Genomic DNA, 8,158 nt, shown 5'->3' with positions numbered 1-8,158 from the left:
TTGTGTACCCAAAGGTTGAGGGTATTAATTTTGAAATAAAACCTACACTTATTTCCTTAGAGCAGCAGAATCAATTTTTCGGATCACCCACTGAGGATCCGAATTTTCATATTTCAACTTTTCTAAGACTCAGTGGAACTTTGAAGGCAAACCAATAGGCCGTAAGGCTGCACCTCTTTCCTTTTTCCTTAAGGGATAGAGCTAGTGCTTGGTTTCATTCATTGACAATTGGTTCTATCACTTCATGGGACCAAATGAGGCGAGCTTTCCTTGCCCAATTCTTTCCCCTTTCTCAAACCGCTCAATTAAGGGCGAGGCTTTTTCAATACACTCAAAAATATGGTGAATCTCTTTACGATGCGTGGGAGCGTTTCAAAGAAATGCTTAGGCTTTGCCCCCATCATGGTTTAGAGAAGTGGCTTATTATCCACACCTTTTATAATGGTCTTTCGTATACCACAAAAATTTATGTTGATGCAGCTGCAGGTGGAGCTTTGATGAATAAAACTTACACAGCTGCATATGATTTGATCGAGGGCATGGCACAAAACCACTATCAGTGGACAAGTGCGAGAGTCATCACTGCTTCTTCACCCTCTAAAAAGGAGGCAGGTATGTACAAAATTTCCTCCCTTGATCATCTAACTTCTAAGGTTGACGCACTAAGACAAAAATTTGATACAATGAATACTAGTGCTGTCACACCTGCTCCTGTATCACCTCCTTGTGAAGTTTGTGGTGTATTTGGCCATATTGGCATTGATTGCCAACTAGGTAGTGTTGTTAGAGGTCCTGAGCAAGTAAATCAAAATCTTTTTGGACAACAAACAACACCACCCAGTTATGCAAACAACCAAAGAGTCCCTCAAAAATCCAGCTTGGAACTTTTAATGGAAAATTATGTTATAAATCAATCCAAGCAACTCCAAGAGCTTAAAAACCAAACTAAATTTTTGAATGACTCTCTTGCCAAAATCACATCCAAGGTAGACTCCATAGCAACTCACGATAAGATACTTGAAACCCAAATCTCTCAAGTGGCCCAACACGTGACTGCTTCCTCTCGAACCACCGGGATCTTCCCAGGTCAAACTGAAACCAACCCCAAAGGCCATATAAGTTCTATTCCTCTTAGGGATGGTAACCAATTAAAGGACCCCGTTGTGAAAATTAAGAACAATGAGGGAGAGATAGGAAGTGATGAGCCTCAAAGTGAGAAAACTATAGGAGAGAATGAAAAGCCATTTGTTTCACCATCTCATGAGCCTAAAAATCCATTAGCACAAGGTTTTGTCAAATCCAAGTTAGATGACCAATTTCGAATTTTTATTGAAATACTTCCAAACAAATTGCCCTCTAAACTTAAGAATCTAGAAAGTTTCCCCATACCTTGTGTCATAGGATCCGAAAGCATTGAGAAAGCCATGTGTGATTTGGGAGAGAATGTCAGGTTGACGCCGTTATCCCTTTGGGAAAGATTGGGTATAGGGTAGAGAAACCTCTTGATTGTCAAGCTAACGACTTTAAACGAGCGCTTCGTGGGAGGCAACCCACGGGTTTAATTGCTTTTATTTTGTTTTTTGTTTTTTTTGTTTTAATTTGTTTTGTAGGTATTTGTCCAAATCTGATGCAAAAAAATGAAGAAAATTGAGCCTTGCACGTCCAGAAGCTTGGCACGGCCAGTGCCAATGGTGGCACGGCCGTGCCTGTGACCTAGCCAACATCCACCAACTTCCAGAGAGTTGGCACGGCCCATGCCTGTGGTGGCACAGCCGTGCCATGGTCCCAGACCCTCTTTTACCATTTTTTTTTCACTTTTCTTCTTCTCCCTTCATTCTCAAACACAAACTTCCCTCATCCTTCAACTTCCCTCTCTAAACCTCCATAACATCAACATTTAAACCTCCATATCTATCTCCATTCATCATTCCAAACATTTACCACCAATCAAAACCAACATTCATCCATTCAAATACCAAATTCTACACCATTTAACCCTAACCCAAAAACCAAAAAAAATTCTTCACCAATCTCCATCATTAAACTCATCAACCTCACTTAAACCCCAACCCATCACTAAACAAACCTTACCAAACCCTAACCTTCCCTAAAACCCAAACCAAGTTAACTAGGTCAATGGCATCAAAAAGGCAAGGAGATTGAAAGCTCTAGAAGTGGTGCAAAGAAAGAGAAAGCAACATCCAAGAACCATGGCATCCATTTTAAAGATGACAAGCAAAGGAGTAGGTCTAAAGCTCTTATCACTCAATCTATTTATGCTTGTCGATACACTGATAATAATGCTATGGATAGACTAGGAAACAGGTAGGGACTGATGAGGAATGATGAGCTATTTATGAGACATGCTTTATAACCACCATGTTAACATTTGCTATTACTTGCTTGATTATCTTGTTTCAATTGATAGAAAGAAAACCGGATGATAAGGGTAATATAATGGTAGATGGAATCATCACTTTTATTGCTAAGAAGTTTGGGGTGAGTGTGAATCAAGGGATCAAGAGGATAGATGAGAACTATTATCTAAAATTTTATACTACTTTGTCATTCCTTAAAACCCATGACCCTACTCACAATTACCAATATGGATGGAAAATCATTAGAGCTAATTGTTTGATTATTCTACCTAATTCGGACATTACTAATCCGGAGGTGGTGGAAAATTTGCTTTATGTTGGTACTAACCCATAGGTACAAAATGATGGTGATGATGGTGGTGATGAAGAGGAGGTAGGTGCAAACTTGCACCATTAACAAGAAGCCGGTGGAAATTATAATGATGAACGGTAGGCATTGATGCAAACCGAAGTTCAAAGAACATGCACCGAGCAACAAAGACAAGGTGTTGAAATGATCGGGCTAAGAAACGATGTCCTAAGGGGCAATCAAATAAATGAATAAAAAAATCAAATGTTCCGATACATGATGCAACATCTTCACCTCCAAGGTCCACCTTATGGACTTCAATAAAATTGTGAGCTCTCCTCTTCCTTTACTCTTCTCTACTTCTCTTCTTTCTTCATCCTCTTCTTCTTTTTCTTCTTCTTCTTCTTTTAAATCATTGAGGACAATGCTTCTCCTAAGTGTGGGGGGAGCCTAATAAAGTGTCTTTAGTCGTAGTGTTTCCAAACTCCCTTGAACTTTATTCTTTTGTTCTGTTTTATTGTGAAAGGCATGGTTAAGTAGCTTGTTTTTATTGTTTTATTATGACATAAATTTTTTGTTGTCTCTTCAATGGTCGTTTCTTGTACATGAAAGTGATTTCTCGTGTTGTAAGTGTTCTTGCTATACCCACATCAAGTTTTATTGTGAAAATTCTTCAATGAGAAAAGCACCTAGTTGCAATCCTTGAGTAAGTGTATGAATAGGTATTTTAAGGAACACGTTCTAACCTTAATGGTAACTTGGACCTTTAAAAATCTTCAGAGTAAAAGTAGTATAAGTTTGTGTGGGAATAATTCTAATGTGCTATAATGTGTAAATCAAAATGGGGCAGAAGAATATCACCAACACGTGGAGGAAAGGATACCCCCTCACTAACTTCCTAAATGTGGTGATGACTTCTCAAACAAATTGTGCTTAAATTGAGCCCTCTAAAAAGAGGAACTTCCTAAGTGAAGATGAATAAGTTGTAGCACTACTTAGGGTGATCATGGAAACTTGGAGGAAAGGATACCCCCTCACGGACTTCCAATGTGAAATGATAGCCCCTAGGCATATACAAGCCCCCAAGCATCTAAATTGTCAAATCTATCTAAACTCTCCCATCTCTCTTATATGAAATGAAGAAAGGATTTTTCTTGGTCACTTTAGTGTTAAGGTTAGAACCTGTTCCTCATAATATCTATCTTATACAGGAGCAAGAAAAGGGTTGGACTACACACACACACACACACTTAAGACTTGTTGTTGGGTTGAATAAGTTCACAAGGAATACTTGAAGTTGTGATTAGTGTACATTGAAATGAAACCTCGAGGGAGACATATGCTTTTATTTGAATTGTCATATATTAATCTTTTTGTTGCTGCCATGTCTATGCCTTTTGCTTGAGGACAAGCAAAGATTCAAGTGTGGGGGAGTTTGATGAGTCATTTATTACCTATTTCTAGATATTATTTAGTTTAATTTTAATTAGATTTTAGTTTATTTTATATTAATATTATTTCCTTTTTAAGATAGTTTACTACAAATTGCATTTTATTATATTTCAGGAATGAATATTGGATGGATTGAGTCTTGGAGCAAAAGAAAGGGACTTGGAGCTGATTCGGTACGAAAATACAAAGATTGGATCAACCATTATCAAACTATGGAAACGAAAGTGGAGGGTTTGATAATTGTTTATCCATCATCTCAAATATCAATTCATAAAACGAAAGTGGAGCTTTGATATTCGAACAAGTGAATTTAGACAAGGATTGCAAAGTCAGCGAAATAGGCTTTGCAATCTTTAAGACATATAGTTTCGATCTTCAAGGGAACTAATAACAATCAAGTCAGCGAAATAGGCTTGGTTGTTAAAGGAACCAAAATCTAATAGTAATCAAGTCAGCGAAATAGGCTTGGTTGCTAGAGGAACAAAAGAGAAACTTTTTTGAGAAATTAGGTCTAACATAAAGTTATAAGTTTAATAGTTTGGTTTGAGAAGGACTTGTCGTTAGGATGAACCAATAACCCCAAGGCTTTTATCTTTTATTTTATTATTTGCTTTTAATTAAAAATCCAAACTTTTCTACCTTATAAACCTTTAGTCTAATCATTATCTAAAGTCAATTAAATTCCTAACTCCCTGTCGGAACGATACTCTATTTTTACTACTTCGATAGAACCGTGCACTTGCGGTTTTATCCCATCACACGACTACCCCCAAGCACCCGGACACGGAACAACGTTCCCGTTGTCCTGTCCTAGACGCCTGGCGCCAGGAGTGTAGTGTAACAGCCCGATTTTTAGCTAGATTTATTTTAATTGCTTTTATTATGTGTTTTATGTGTTTGTGTGTGACTATTCTTCATTGGGTGCATTTTCATGGGTTTCCGTATTAGAACGGTATTTTAGTCATTTTAGACTTAGGGGTATTTTGGTCATTTTGTGAGAACGGGTAAAATTATAATTTTGGGGGAGAATTACTTTTAGTGATTGGTGAGAATAGTTATTTCATTAAGTTACTAGAGTAAATTGAGATTTTACCGTTTAGTGACCGTTAGTGACATTTTACCGTTATTAGTTAAATATCGTTTGGAGTGTAGAGATATTTTTGGTTTTGATAGAAATGGGATAAGCCCACTAGAAACTAGGTTAGGCCCATTAAGGGATATACCTAATGAGTGTCTTAGGAAAATATCATTCCATTCATTTCATAAGATATTTTCTAGAGAGGTAAAGAGAGAAAGTGGGAGAAGAGAAGTACAAGGGTTAGAGAGAAGAGGGAGAGCTTGAAGAATCAAGATTGGAGTGAGCTTAGGAGCTAAAGTGAAGCCTAAGTTGGGATTAATCTTTATCTAAGGTAAGGGGGTTAGTCTTTGTCATAATCATCATCATTTTGTGAAATTTCAAATGTTGTATGAATTTTTGCATAATGAATAATTGTTAAATTCGTGCTCCAACTGTGATGATATGTTTGTATGCTTGAATTGATGATAATTGTAAGATTGTTGGTGAAATTACATGTTCAAATATGTAAAAATGATAAGTTGTGAAAATTGTGTTCAATTGGTGAATTTTGCTAAGTTGTTGTTAATTTGAGATTTGATTCTTGTTCAATTGATGTTATGGTTGTTAATTGATGTTGTAATTGATGAATCATTGCTTGGGTATACATATTCATGAATTGATGATGAGAATTTGAATTGTTGTTGGTGTTTTATGTAAATGGGTTGATTCGGTGAATTGGCTAAAAGTGAGATTGATTTTCATGTTCAATGTGTTTTTGAGTATCCTTGTGAGTTATATGACTTATAAACAATCTTTGGAAACATGTTTGGGCATTGGGAGATCAAAATTGCGAGTTTTGGGTGAAAAAGGGGTGGAACCCGTAACATTTTTCTGCAGAAATTTTGAATGGTCGCTTAAGCGACGCTGCAAAGTGTTGTCTGATGACTGCACGCTTAAGCGTGCTGTAAGCGAGCTGGTAAGCGTGCAGTTACAGTAGCTACTGGAATTTGGACGCTTAAGCGTGCAGGTGGACGCTTAAGCGAGCAGTTCTTTTTCCAGCACTTTTGAAATTTTGTTCTGAGCTTCCTAGGGCCAATCTGAACTTCTTAAAACACTTCTTTTAACTTGTATAATCATTAGTCTCATACTTAATCCTAATGGAACATCTCCTTGAATGAAATTTGGACTTGGTTTGTGAAATCAAAACTTAACTTTGAAAATTGCTCAAGAACGTTGATTTTTCCGGAAAATGGGATCTTCAAGGAAATGGAATGGGATTAAGATAGAATAGAGATTATATGATTACTGAAAATGGTAGTGAATGGTTTCCTTGAGTTTTATTTGGTTTTGGTTTTGAAAATGGAAGATTCTTGTAAAATGTTAAAGAGAGACGAACATTGATGAAAATATCATTTTAATTCAATCACCTTATAAATCTTTCATATTTAGTTTTGTATGACTATATGGAAGTATTTGATTGTTAGTTGAGTGTTGAATGTGATGTTTATCTTAAGGTGATGTATTTTCCTCTTGACTTGGAAAGTGGGCAAATCATGTATTTGATGTGAAATTATGTGAAGGTGATGATATTGGTGAATCTATATACATTGTTTATTATGATATGGTGGGTGAATATATATGTTGTTGTGAATGTGTTGATGGTTTAAGAAATATTTTGGGCGGAGTTTAATCGGTGAAAACGGGTATTGAGCTAAATGTCGTTTTGTCTTGGGTTTTCTCATACAAACTTAAGCTATCCTTTGAACTAATTTCTAATAGTTTGTAAGTGGCTTAAGTCCTTGACTACATGATTGATTAAGATTGAATTGTAGGATTTCAAACTTGAATTAGTTGCCTAGCTTGAAAATTATCAATGTTGGCCGTTTGTCACATGATTTGGATTTTTGTCGGAAATGTTTCTTTAGCCAATTGTCTTGTGAGTTATTGTGACCATTCTTGTATGACTAAGTGAAGTTGTATGAATGAGTGATTATATTTTGGATATGATGTTTATCATGAGATATGTATGCTATCTTACTTAGAATGTAAGGAATGCTTGGATGGTGAAACTATATGTGATAGTTGATGTTTAATGGTTATATGTTGAATATGATATTTATCATGAGATGTTGTTTTCCCTATTACTTGGAATATGAGAATGCTTGAAATGGTGAAACTATATGTGATAGTTGATGTTGAATGACATTGTTGATTATTGATAATCAAGTTATTGTGTGATGATGAATACTATGATTTATTTGTGTGTGGGCATGTTTCCTTGATAATGCAATGCTGTGGAGATAATCAATATAATTGGGTGTTGTCCTATATATTGAGGTTGAAATTGTGGATTGTTGTCGCATTATCGAGTCCTTATACATGTCCATGCATCATAGTAGAGTTGTTGTAAAAGGGTTGAGCTCTTTTACTTCGGAGATTATGCAAGGCGGGGGTGAACCCTTACATACGATGTGTTTTATCATCGGAGATGACGACCTTTTTGGAGATTTGGTACCACATGCATTTATGTGTCAATAAGTGCATATCATGACATGAGTCTTATTTGGAAATGTGATTGGTGATTGTTCATGAAATATGATTGGTTATTGTTCATGATATATATGATTGGTGATTGTGTATGAATAACTGTGAATTGAAATTTGTTCATGACACATGTGATTGGTGATTATTGATGTGAGATATTGAGGTTTTGATGTAAGTATATATATGGGAGTATTATTATTGATCAAGTGCATGATGTTAATTGAAATATTCATGTTAACTGTTAATTGAAACATTCGCTCGAAAATCGAATGTTTAAAACCCCTAATCGTCAAAAGTGATCTGAGGCATAACCCGAGACTCTAACACGTCGAACTCACTCGTTTCGTGGAATTTGAATAAGTTATAAAATTGTTTAAAAATGGTTTTTCTCAACAAAATAAGTTTTCAACAACAACAACAACTCATTTCTCCCAATTC

The 8,158-nt window shown here is 36.0% G+C and overlaps 1 pseudogene; it reads right to left on the bottom strand.

Annotated features, from left to right (window-relative positions):
* Positions 1-327: 327 nt before the first annotated feature.
* On the bottom strand, positions 328-409 carry LOC120578807 (uncharacterized; annotated as a pseudogene).
* Positions 410-8,158: the final 7,749 nt, after the last annotated feature.

This window comes from Medicago truncatula, chromosome 2 (assembly GCF_003473485.1).
Source record: "Medicago truncatula cultivar Jemalong A17 chromosome 2, MtrunA17r5.0-ANR, whole genome shotgun sequence".
Classification (NCBI taxonomy): Eukaryota; Viridiplantae; Streptophyta; class Magnoliopsida; order Fabales; family Fabaceae; genus Medicago; species Medicago truncatula.
Note: the sequence above shows the minus strand (reverse complement) of the source record. Positions and strands in the feature narration are given on the sequence as shown.